Source organism: Phasianus colchicus, chromosome 3, assembly GCF_987193195.1.
Source record: "Phasianus colchicus chromosome 3, bPhaCol1.hap1.1, whole genome shotgun sequence".
In the NCBI taxonomy this organism is placed as follows: Eukaryota; Metazoa; Chordata; class Aves; order Galliformes; family Phasianidae; genus Phasianus; species Phasianus colchicus.
In genome coordinates, this window is record NC_143438.1 from 56424271 (window position 1) to 56436165 (window position 11895).

General features: G+C 43.8%; 1 long non-coding RNA gene across 1 annotated transcript; it reads left to right on the plus strand.

The window, feature by feature from the left end:
• The first annotated feature begins 7873 nt into the window (after nt 1–7873).
• LOC149918599 (uncharacterized) lies at nt 7874–11391 on the plus strand. The gene is made up of 3 exons (XR_016465597.1): nt 7874–8104; nt 9052–9185; nt 9286–11391. It is a non-coding gene; the product is annotated as an uncharacterized LOC149918599 (long non-coding RNA).
• The last annotated feature ends 504 nt before the right edge of the window (nt 11392–11895 follow it).

The following is an 11895-nucleotide window of genomic DNA, read 5'->3' on the forward strand; positions in this document are numbered from 1 at the left end:
GTCCCTTCCAACTCAGGATATACAGTATACAAGCTACACAGTACAGCACTATTTAAAAATAATGTATCTTTTGTGCTTACCAAGGAATGACTGAGTATCTTTTTGTATATTTGAGCAAGTTGTTAACATTACTAACATCAACAGAAAATACTAAAAGACAGCAGTGTCAAACGGAGAATATAAAGGTTTCATGTAAGTGAAAAATATTTGCTGTGACATGGAAAGAAATTTAGAAGATTTTTGGTGTTGCTGGGAGGTGTCTATTTTCTTCACCCATTTCCACCTCTTCTGTGCCATCCTTACTGAGAAGCTAAAGTCTCTGGCCAGGTGAGAGAGATGTCTGTGGCTCCTGCAGAACAGAAATCTTCTGACTCATGACACAGTTCTGTTCTGATAAACCCTCTATACTAGTTTGTTTGGAGCAATTAGATTACATATCTTCGTCAAGTTTTATTTTTTTTCTTCTTTTCTTCCCTCCATATCCAATCTGAAAACAAACATACAACATCTCTTATTTACTACAAAAATATCATCCTTTTTTAAGCCTTGTTTGGTGATCAAAGTCCATCAGCAAGCTACTCTGTGGCTATGATTTATTTTAGTAAAAGCACAGAGCATAAACACATTTACAAAATGTAACCTGGAGAGTGTAAATATCACTCATGTATAGCTTCATAGAATCACAGAATCATAGAATGGCCTGGGTTGAGAAGGACCATAATGATCATCTAGTTTCAACCCCCCCAGCTTTACAGACTTTTCAAATAAAACTACGACCTAGATGACTGGTAGCCTCCAGTATTTCTGGAAGACTGTCAGAGATGCATTGGTCACAGCATTTGGGATGCACAGGCAAAGCAAGAGACACTGGAGTCTGCAGAGCCCTTTGTTCAATGGGCAGCAGCACTCTTAGCTGCAGATCCATTCACAGTACATGAAAGAAAACATGCTTTGATAGTGTACACTGACACCAGCTGACATTTTTAAATAGAATGGCTTCTTATCAGAGCCACCTACAGGCAGAAGCTGAAGCCCTTAATCAGTTTTAGGGAATGCTGCAGTAAAGTTTTTCTTTGTTTTAGTCTGACGTCCTAAGGAAAGGAGTGTTGTGCAACAGAACATGCTTGCCTGCAGGCTCATCCTTTCCATTTCTTTTAAACCTTTTGAACAGGTTCCAGAGAAATGGAGGTTCTTATCTGCAGAGAGGGACCTGGGTGTCCTGGTGGACAGCAGGTTGGTCACAAACCAGTCTTGTGGCCAGTGGTTTCGTGGGGTACATTAAAAAGATCATGGAGAGCTGGTTGAGAGAGGTGATCCTCCCCTTCTGCTCTGCCTTGGTGAGGCCACATCAGGATTACTGTGTCCAGTTCTGGGATCCTTAGTTCAAGAAAGACAGGGATCTCCAAGAAGGAGGGACACAAAGATGATTAAGGGCCTGAAGCATCTGCTGTATGAGAAAGGCTGAGAGACCTGGATCTGTTCAGCCTTGAGAAAGCTGAGGGGTTATCTTATGAATGCCTGTAAATATCTAAAGAGTGAGAGTCAAGTGGATGAGACCGGGCTTTTTTCAATTGTGTGCAGTGACAGGACAAGGAACAGCAGGCACAAAGTGGAACACAGAAAACTCTATATAAATATGAGAAAGAACTTATTTATTTTGAGGGTAACAGAGCACTGGAACAGGCTGCCCAGGGAGGCTGTTGAGTCTCCTTCTGTGGAGATATTAAAAACTCACCTGGACACTTTCTTGTGCAACGTGCTGTAGGGAACTTGCTTTAGCAGGAGGTTAAATAAGATGATCTGCACAAGACCCCTCTGACCCCTGCAATTCTGTGATACTGTAGATGTCGAAGAGGGGATGATCCCCCAGGCCTCATGAAGCCAAGCAGCCAAATAGGAGAGGAAGCTGGCATGTCTGGGAAAGACAGGCGGGGATGAGAATTCCTCTTGCAGGCACCAGCAGGTGCAATCCCAGGGGTACGGCTGCCAAGTTGCCACGTGTCTCCTCCTGCTGGAGCTCTGTAAAAGACGCACACATCAGCCTAGCTGGAGAGGGAAGCAATGAAATCAAATCCACCAATCATTCCATCAGAAGTTAATGAGAAACATCTTTCTGTTTCCCCTTGTATCTGTCAGTTGCACAATCTTACTATTGCTTGTACCAGCAGCGAGAGCAACGCTTTTGTTTGCCGTATGATTGATACAAAATGAGCAGCCCTTTGAGGAAAAAAAAAGAAGGGAAGGGAAGGGAAGGGAAGGGAAGGGAAGGGAAGGGAAGGGAAGGGAAGGGAAGGGAAGGGAAGGGAAGGGAAGGGAAGGGAAGGGAAGGGAAGGGAAGGGAAGGGAAGGGAAGGGAAGGGAAGGGAAGGGAAGGGAAGGGAAGGGAAGGGAAGGGAAGGGAAGGGAAGGGAAGGGAAGGGAAGGGAAGGGAAGGGAAGGGAAGGGAAGGGAAGGGAAGGGAAGGGAAGGGAAGGGAAGGGAAGGGAAGGGAAGGGAAGGGAAGGGAAGGGAAGGGAAGGGAAGGGAAGGGAAGGGAAGGGAAGGGAAGGGAAGGGAAGGAAAGGAAAGGAAAGGAAAGGAAAGGAAAGGAAAGGAAAGGAAAGGAAAGGAAAGGAAAGGAAAGGAAAGGAAAGGAAAGGAAAGGAAAGGAAAGGAAAGGAAAGGAAAGGAAAGGAAAGGAAAGGAAAGGAAAGGAAAGGAAAGAAGATAGCTCTCGCAGCTCGGAGCCCACTGCTTTCTAAGCTGCTCAGCGTGTGTTCAAACACCAACTCGGTTGTGTACACCGCGTGCTTCTTTCCCCGTTCCGAAGCTCCCTGAGGCACGGCCGTGTCCGGGCCGCTGGGGGGAGGTGTGGGGCCGAGCTCCGGCCCGGAGCTGCCCGCGGCCTCCGCCTCGCTCGGGGCCGGGGGGGTCGGAGGTGCCCCCAGGGGCTTCCCGAAGAGCCCGGGGCTGCTCACAGCCGTCGGCAGTGCCCCGGGACGTCTCTTGGTAATAAATCGATCATAAAAGCTTTTAACGCTTCAAGTCGTGCATGGAGATTAATGAGGCAACAACTAGGGGCGGGGGGGGGGGGGGGGGCGGAAAGGAGGGTTTTGAGAGATAATGGTTGGTAAATGGGAAAGCTGCTGCTCTATTACCTTCACATTTCCTGGTGTTAAAGAAACGCAATCTTTGAGGATATCTCTAAGTCAGATGAATGCTCTCCTTACAATGAAATAATGAAGCCGTGGAGATCTTTGTAAGTTTGTCAGGAAAAGAAGCCCTGACAAGACAATATGCCGAGGCTCCTTATACATTTACCTTTTCTCTTACCATATATAAATGGTGATACAAAGTATACATTAAGCAGGAGATATTCGGGCCAGTTTTTAAACTGTTTAGAATTACATTACCCTACACCGATCCACACATGGTCCCACTGAGAAGCCTCTACCGTTGCTGTTTGGTGGTGTCAATTCACCCCCCTAGGGCCCTCCTTACAAATTAAGGAACCAAAGATATGCAGAGATTTAGTGCTGCAGGAAAGCAGCCAAACGCTGGAACGAGTAGCCTTGGGGGATCAGATGCAATACAAACAAACAGCATTTTCATGTTTGTTAACAGAAGTACTACGGGAAACCAGTTTTGTGAGGCGTCCGTGACTGTAATGTGGCAAGAAGTCCTGTAAGTATCTACAGATAGGGAAAAGGCTGTCTATTCTGCTTTTCACCCTGTGGACTCAGGCACAAAGCGGCTGATTCCATGCTCCCCAGCGTCCCTATATTTCAGGAATATAGATATATAACCTTCTCTTTGGCAGTTGACAGTGTTAGGCTAGGACGGAGAGCAATCTATCTTCCCTTTACCAGCAGTGAGTCACCTATTTCTTCTTCACATCGTGTCTGCAAAAGATGTGAATGGATTGTGAAGTCATATTTTGAGATTTCTTGAAGCTTGGGAAATTTTTAGTGTATTATTTCAGAATAACACAAGTACACAAATCACTCTGAAAGTAATGCTTCCTATTTATTACCTTGGAAACTAAAACAGATGCAAAGAGCAGAATAACACTAAGTGTCAGTGCAAATTCTCAGCTAAAAAAAAACATTATTTTCAACATAGTCACCCCATTAGCTGATTCACACAGATGTGCTGATTGAGACATTCTTCATTTCATGATGCGACAGCTTTGTATGGCTGCCTGGAATGTGGCTTGTCTTTCACATCGCTGTTGTCACTGCTGAAATGTACCACCCACTGTCTTGCTATGTTCACATCCACTGTTTGGTCTCCATAAGTGTTCAGCAAGCACTAGTGAATGTCAGTGGGTGTAGTTTTTTCAGCACAGGGGAGCTCAATTCCACACCTTTGCTTCACATGCAGTTCCATTAGCCACCATTCTGTCAGACTGCCCCTCTGCTGCCATCTGTCACATGGCAAATAACATCATGGAATACTGATGGGAAGGTTTAGTCTCTACTGCCATGCCACAAACAGTTGCCTCTGACATTGTGGGCTCACATAATAAAATAGGAGGCATTACTTTCAGAGCAGCCCTTGTATATCTTGGAGGACTGTTTTGTTCTTAGCTCTGCTGAAGACAAGATTTTGTCTTCTGGGTTTTGGAAAGCCAATGTCTCCCTACACTCAACTGCTTTCCTGAAGACCACTACATTCCGATATCTTTTCAGAGGGGAAATATAATGCCAGCTTCATGTTTTCCAGTTCTTTCTGTAGAGTATAGCAAGAGCTTTGGCACTGGCTGTCCTCAACTCCTCCAGCTATGGCCCTGAGGAAACAATGCAGCACAGATCTGACAAAAGTCACTGTTTTCCCTCCAATCCTCAATACAGTGAAGCCTATCTATGGGTTTCTTCTCCTGCATGGCACTCCTTAAGTGTTTTCTATGTTCAAAAGCAAACATCACTGCAAAGTCTGTTGGCTTGTGCCCTGCAGATTGCAACGAGTTTCAGCAGACAAGAAGCTGTATCATAGCATTCTGGAACAAGGTGAAGCAAATTGCCTAGGAAGCAATTTGAACTGTGTCCATCTTAAGTGTGAAACTCAAGTGCATAACTAAGGCTGTATAATGTTATTTCTTATGGATGATAGCTCCATCTAGCTGATACAACACAATCAGGACCAATACCATCTGGAAATACTCAGATCAGTTTCTGCCCAGCTTAAGTCCAGCCTTATGTGCTTAAAGTAAGGAGAGACTTGCAAAGACTTTTCAACTTCTATTCATCTGTAAATGACTGTGGAAGAAAAGATGTGGAAGAAAAGAAGAGGAAGGGCTCGTGAAAATGCACGAGCACTGCCTCCAGCACAGTGAACTGGTAGACAGAGAACATATAATGTACTCTGCCTTTACATGATGAGTGATGCAGAAGATCTATGTGTTTGAGTTTGATAAATGCAATGTATTGTTTCAGAAGGCATTTGGAAGAGATTCTTGCAGTTTCTATCAGTGAAGTCATCATATCTTCTAAGAGATGAATTGAAATAAAATCCGAGCAGGCTAATGAAGGAATTCTCAAGCCCTTTCCCTACTGAATGAATTTGGTACAGTTTTGAGGTATCATTACTTGCCGTGTTGTCCAAAGAAGACTTCCCAGATATCGGTGAGCTTGGCCTGTGAACTTGGCTGAAAACTTAGTGTTTGATTGCTCTAATCAAGAAAATAAAACCCTTCAGAGCTGCCCCAGATTTTGCGATATTGTACAATGGATGGAGTCTTAGAACAAAAGCACAAGTGCAGGTTCAGCCATTCTGAAATAAAACCTGCATATATGCAGAGTTTCTGATGACATAAAGAAAATTCCCACTGAGACAATCTTCCACTTATTTGTTTCAGAATCATATGAACAGGCAGAGAATGTCCTAAGCTTTGTTCCTAGTACCCAGGCTGACAGGCTGTCTGGAGTCAAACTAACCCTGGCCTCATACTTCTTCCTACAGTCTCCTACTGAGTGTAAAATATGGCTGTCTTGCAGTTTGAATAAGGCTTTTAATATGCCATGGGATGTCACGGTCCACAGAAGTGGAATACAGTGTTCTGCTTGCTGTGAAATAGAAAAAAGCTAACCAAACTGGTTCCTTCCTCCTGAGTACATAGTGACTGGTTTGAAGTTCAGTCACTGAGACTAAAAATATCAGCTTGATCACAAAGGAAAGAAAAACATTTGACAGATGGATTTAGTCTTCCTTCAGCATGAACATCTATTTGCCACTAAAAGTTTGGTTAGAATGTTGAAGCCAAATAATGTGATCTCTTCTCAATCCATCAAGAACAGTCTGTGGCAGAAGGTGGATGCTATTTCTTCCCTCATGGGAGGGACTGCTCAGTGCTCTCATAGAAAACAAGAAGGCTGTAAACGGCTTTGGAGAAAGAAAAGTTTATTTAAGAATATAAAGAGAAGGAACTCTTAAGAGTGGGGCTTTGTTCCACCGTGGGGTGTGTTCACCTGAGCTGAAGTGCTGACTCCATCCTCACACCCACACAAATGGGCACAGATTGCTCTGATGAGAATAGGCAGAGCTTGGTGTGATGGTGCAAATGGTGGTGGTTGTAGGAGAAGCGTCAGGAACAGCAGACATCACTAGTGTTGCTAAGTTTCTTACAGGTTTCTCACCACCTTTTTACCTCCTCGTCTTCCAGATAAGTTGCAATTAAGACCTACCTGTGGTTGTGACCATTATCTGATATGAGATGTCAACAGCAAAATAAACACACATTGCTATGGTGTCAAACTTTTCTCAGTTATCAGGAAAGTCCATGGTGAAGGTGTGTATGAGTGCTGAGTATGCTGAGGTAAGACAGCTAAAGGACACTTTCTGGGAATCTTTGCTTCTTCCTCACAGTCTGTTCCAAGGAGGACCCTGCCATGGCCCTGATTCTGAGGATTATGAGTGCTTTTCATCATTTTATGACTTTGAAACCAGCACAGATCTATGTTTACTTTCAAGCTCTACAGAGTGCTGTTTTACAGTGTTGGACCAAGGCTACTGTCCAATTTTAATAGATGTATTTTCCACAGGAAATTAATGTATTGTTTCCCCAAAGCTATTTCAGTCGGCAAACCTCGCTGCAGGCTGCCTGGAACGTTACTTCAGCTAGCCAAACAAATCAGGTGCTCTCAGACAGTCCTCTGCCTAGTTTTGGCCAAGTGAGCTGTGACAGTCCCAAGGCTACCACCAGTAGCTGAACAACCCTATGTATTTTTCACATGGAAAACCACGTACAGAAAGGTTCCTAATTGCTGTGTTAGTTCTTTGGCAAACTGTACAATGTGGAGTCAACATCACTGTAAGTGTTCAAGAAATGTGTAGATGTGGCCCACAGTTAGTGGGCACGGTGGGGATGGGTTAATGATTGGACTACTGGACTATCCTGGAAGTCTTTTCCAACCTTAATTAATCTTTGATTCTGTAATTTTAAGACTATATAGATATTCTGTCTATATTGTATATAGATGTAATGCATTACTAGTGTACATACTGTAGTACCAGGATATGTGATGCTGAGTATATGATCTATATTGGCTGTGGATTAGTATATTTTTCTACAGTCCTTTTTTTTAAAAAAAAATTAGCATAAATACTTCAAATTCTTCCTCTTCTTGGGATGTATTGCCAAAATGGCAGCAGAGGGTCAGCTTCACCCCTCTGGTGACAAAGCCTTACAAGCAGCCACCGCGATGCCTTCCCCGATCCGTTCTCTGCTAAGATGACAAGTCCCTCACTGCTGTCAGCCCAACGTAGGAAATCCACACGGCAACGCGGAGAATGTTTATTGTGGAGGGAGAACTTTTGCCCTGTGAAGTCACCTCCTAGCAGTCACCAGTAGGCTTCTGATATTCTATCACAGGAAATTCCTGGTGGGCCACAAAAGCGGTCCCCTGAGTGCAGCTGCCGGGGGAGCGGCGGTGCGCCGGGCTGCAGGGCTGGGCCCAGGGCCTGTGTGCACCCGAGCACCTGTGCCCTGTGAAACGCAGACCGTGTGCTCCCAAACAATGTCCCAATGAACCGTATGGGGGGCAGAGGTCACGCGAACCATTATTGTGCTGCATTTTATGCAAACAAAAAAAAATGTATTAGAGGATGTGCTTTGTATTGTAACAAGGTACTGTAAGATTATATTTAGGCTTGGTGGCTTTGAAGCCCTTGGTAACACAACCGCATAATCACAGCTCTTGATGTTAATGAGGAAGTTATATTATAAGGTACTCTAGCTTACTGGGAATGGTGTAGGAAGAATTAACAACCTTTAGGAGAACACATAAAACCAGCTATTGCAGCCTCAAATTCTGGCTGTATGAAGTGGATATGTCCACATCTCTGCAAAGGAGAAGGAAGGAAGATATCAACTAGCAATTACTGTCTTCAGCTTGCCTGGCAGATAGCAGTGCCTCATACACCTTCATGGCACACGGTTATTGGCATGTCATTTCCCTTGCTCTTCTGCCTATGTTTCAGCAGGGAATTGCCTCAGCAGGGCTGAGTGGGGCAGTGGAACAGATGAACACCGTGGGGATGAGTGCAACAGGGTTGCATCTCCCTTGACTTAAAGGCTCCTAATTTTTCAGATAGGAGTGTTGTGGAATCAAAATACTCACTAACCACTGTTATAGCAGATACTGTTCTTCCAGAAAGCTGCTATCAGCTCCTAACTATCAAAAACAGCAATATCATTATTAGATGTTAGAATTTGCACAAAACAAGATTTGATCCAAATGTAAGCTGTTCCACTCATACAAATACAACTCCCTTTTTTATCAGTCCTGAAAAGAAATTAAACTGTTCTTTTTTCTCCTCTCCTCTCCTCTCCTCTCCTCTCCTCTCCTCTCCTCTCCTCTCCTCTCCTCTCCTCTCCTCTCCTCTCCTCTCCTCTCCTCTCCTCTCCTCTCCTCTCCTCTCCTCTCCTCTCCTCTCCTCTCCTCTCCTCTCCTCTCCTCTCCTCTCCTCTCCTCTCCTCTCCTCTCCTCCCTTTCTTGCAAAAATACTCTCTTTGGAGTAAAATCCTATTTCATAGGATTTTGATGTTGCGCTCTCTGTTTGCTATTCCTGCAGTGCACCTCCATGCAGTGACATTGGCATCATCATTATTGCCAGCCTTGTCAGAGCCAACTGTGTGCAACCGTGAGGAGAAGGAGTCATGACTGGTGGCATCAGCTCTCATAACCACAGCAGAACAGCACTGCAAAGTTACGTTTTAAGAGGTTGTGTGTTTTGGGGGAACTTGAGGGACTGTGAGCTTTTTATTGAGTTAATGAATGTGACTATCTCCTCCTCTTTTTATTGAAGAGAATATTTAGGGAATACCAGCATTGTACAAGCCTGCAGCACCTGTACCAAGTTACTGAAAGACCAGAATACATACCCTTCAGGCCAAGAAGCAAGGGATTCTAAAGGTGCTTTCAGAAGGTGCCCATAAGACTGAGAAGCACATGCATAATTTTTAAAAAGTGCCTTGCTGAGAGATGATGGACTGGGTAGGGCCTGCAGAGAAATCAAATGGACATTTTCAAAAACTGCACCCCTTATTTTAAAAGAAAGGAAAACGTGAGGCAATCGCAGCTGATTCAGCATCCGGCAGTCTCAGCCAAGTCATATTTTACCTCTTCCCTTCCCTCCCCGCACAAAACTTCCAGGAAAACCTGCAAAGAAAAGGCATATGTGGGTAGGAGGAGACCTGCTTTTAATTTCTGTACCTCCTATTCAACACAATGCCACACAATGCACAGGATGCGAATATCCCAAGACACCTTATACAATACAAGTAACAAAAGCACACACACATGAACAAGAAAGGGGGAGAAGCAAGCATGACAGAGTTACAAAGCAAAGTGAAGGTAAAGCTATCTCTAAAGTATCTCTAATATAAAGGAGCTCCTTGAAAAATTCACCTTTAGAAAAGAGAAGCGGGGGACTGAAGAAATATTTCAGTGAACATGAGAACTAGATTTCCATTTCAAAGCAATATTTATCTATTTTTTTTTTTCTGCTGTGTTGTATGTAGTGGCCAGATCTTCATTATCAGCAAAGGAGGAGGTCCTAAGGAGGTATTTGCACTAAGGTGCAACAAGGATGCTCCTATGTTTGGTCTACAGAGCAACCTGGTGTCTGTAGAGTGCTGGGTCCCATAATGGCTTTGATGACAGCCTGCAGAAATGACTGAGGTTTGAAGTATATCACTTCAGCTGTAAAGGTTTTCCCCTTCTTTTGGCTGAGAAGAGTGCATGTAGGGTCTGCTCACTCCCAAGAAACACCACCTGGCCTGGTTAAAGGAGATCCTTCAGGAGATGGGACCACAGCCATGTCTGCGTGAAGTGCAAAGTGCCTGGAGCGATGCTCAGCATTACAGCTCCTGTCAGCACTCAATGAATGCATCAGAGCCTGATCAAAGAAATCCAGGGCTCCTCCAAGGCTCTTGCTGAGGCATGGCTCTGCATACCCATCAGAATGACCATGCTTGAGGGTGAAGCTCCAGGAATCTTGCCTGACCTGCACTCAGCTCAGGCACAATTCACTCAAAGTCTGTGAGCTTGCAGAGTTTACAAAGAAAACATTTCTGAGCCAGCTACTCTTTAAAGTTTGTCTGGAGTTGCTGTGAGATTTTTACAGCAAGGATGTACTCCGTTTTCAGATAGGAATGAAAGCAAAATACTTCAAACAATCAATCAAACAAACAAACAAAACCATGGGACATGATCTTTACAACATGTTTATTAGAAAAAACAATTTTTTAGTGTACAAAAATAGGGCTTCATATGTAGATAGGAAGACTGGATGACTTTTAGTCACAAGGCTACTGGATGGTGCATCAAAATCCAATGTGAATATACAGAGGCAGAGAGGAGAAACTGCAGGAAGCAGAAGAGGACTATAGCCATGAATCACTTGTCTCTGTGGAAGGGGGTCACTAGAGTAACTTGTTTAACTGATTACATATTTCTTCAGTGTTTGAGAAAAAAAAGGAAGTTGGCACTTTTTTTATTGTATTTGTGCGTTGACGGACAGTTGCTATCAGCATAGTGTAATTAGAGTGGGCAAAGAGGATCATTTTGAGCATCTCAGCTGCCTAATTCTGGATCCATATCACAAGCAATACCTCATTCTTCCTTAATGGATGTTCTGTTACTGCATCAAATATATGCTTGGTTTAATGTTATTGGGAACTTCATTAGGAAAAAAGGAAGAAAACAACAAAAAGCAGAGAAATATTTTTTTAGTATTGTATATTTTGAAGTGTGACGGTAAAGAGGTTTTTTATATTGGCTCTTGGAATATATTCACTAATGGAACAAGATGTCCCCTGCCCACCAGCAGTCACAGAGCTGCAGCTGTGTGCTGCTTAAAGCTTCTGCGAAGGACACAGATTTATTATGTTGTGTATCTCCACTTCCTATATTTCTGACAGGACTGCACTCTGGCTTTTGCTTTTGTTTTTCTAAAAATAAAATTAAAAAAAAATCAAAACAAACTAATGAGGCGCTGCTGTACAAAAGAAGGGTAATCCTAGCTGCATATAGAGGTGTCTTTCACAATAAGAATGTGTTTAGGATGCTTGAAGACATATTTAAAAAATTGTTTTGTATCAACCGAGGAAATATCACTTAAATAATTGGCTGAACTTTTGTGTGTTTGTGCTCTGTAATCAATGCCCTGTGTTTTAATGTGTGTTTGGATAGATAGATGAATAACTGGGCTCTCCTTCAGCAGTAAGCTGCTTGCCCACCCCTGCTGCCTGCTGCTTCCCATCCCACCTCGCCCTGCAGATCTGGCTGCCTCTGGCCACAGCTGGCACCTCCTTAGCTGCCAGCTCAGGAAAAGGAATCATTTGTTGCCTGAGCATTGGGCTGAGTGGTAAAACTGCCCCAAAGTGAATCAGTAGTCTAGTTCCAGTAAGTGACT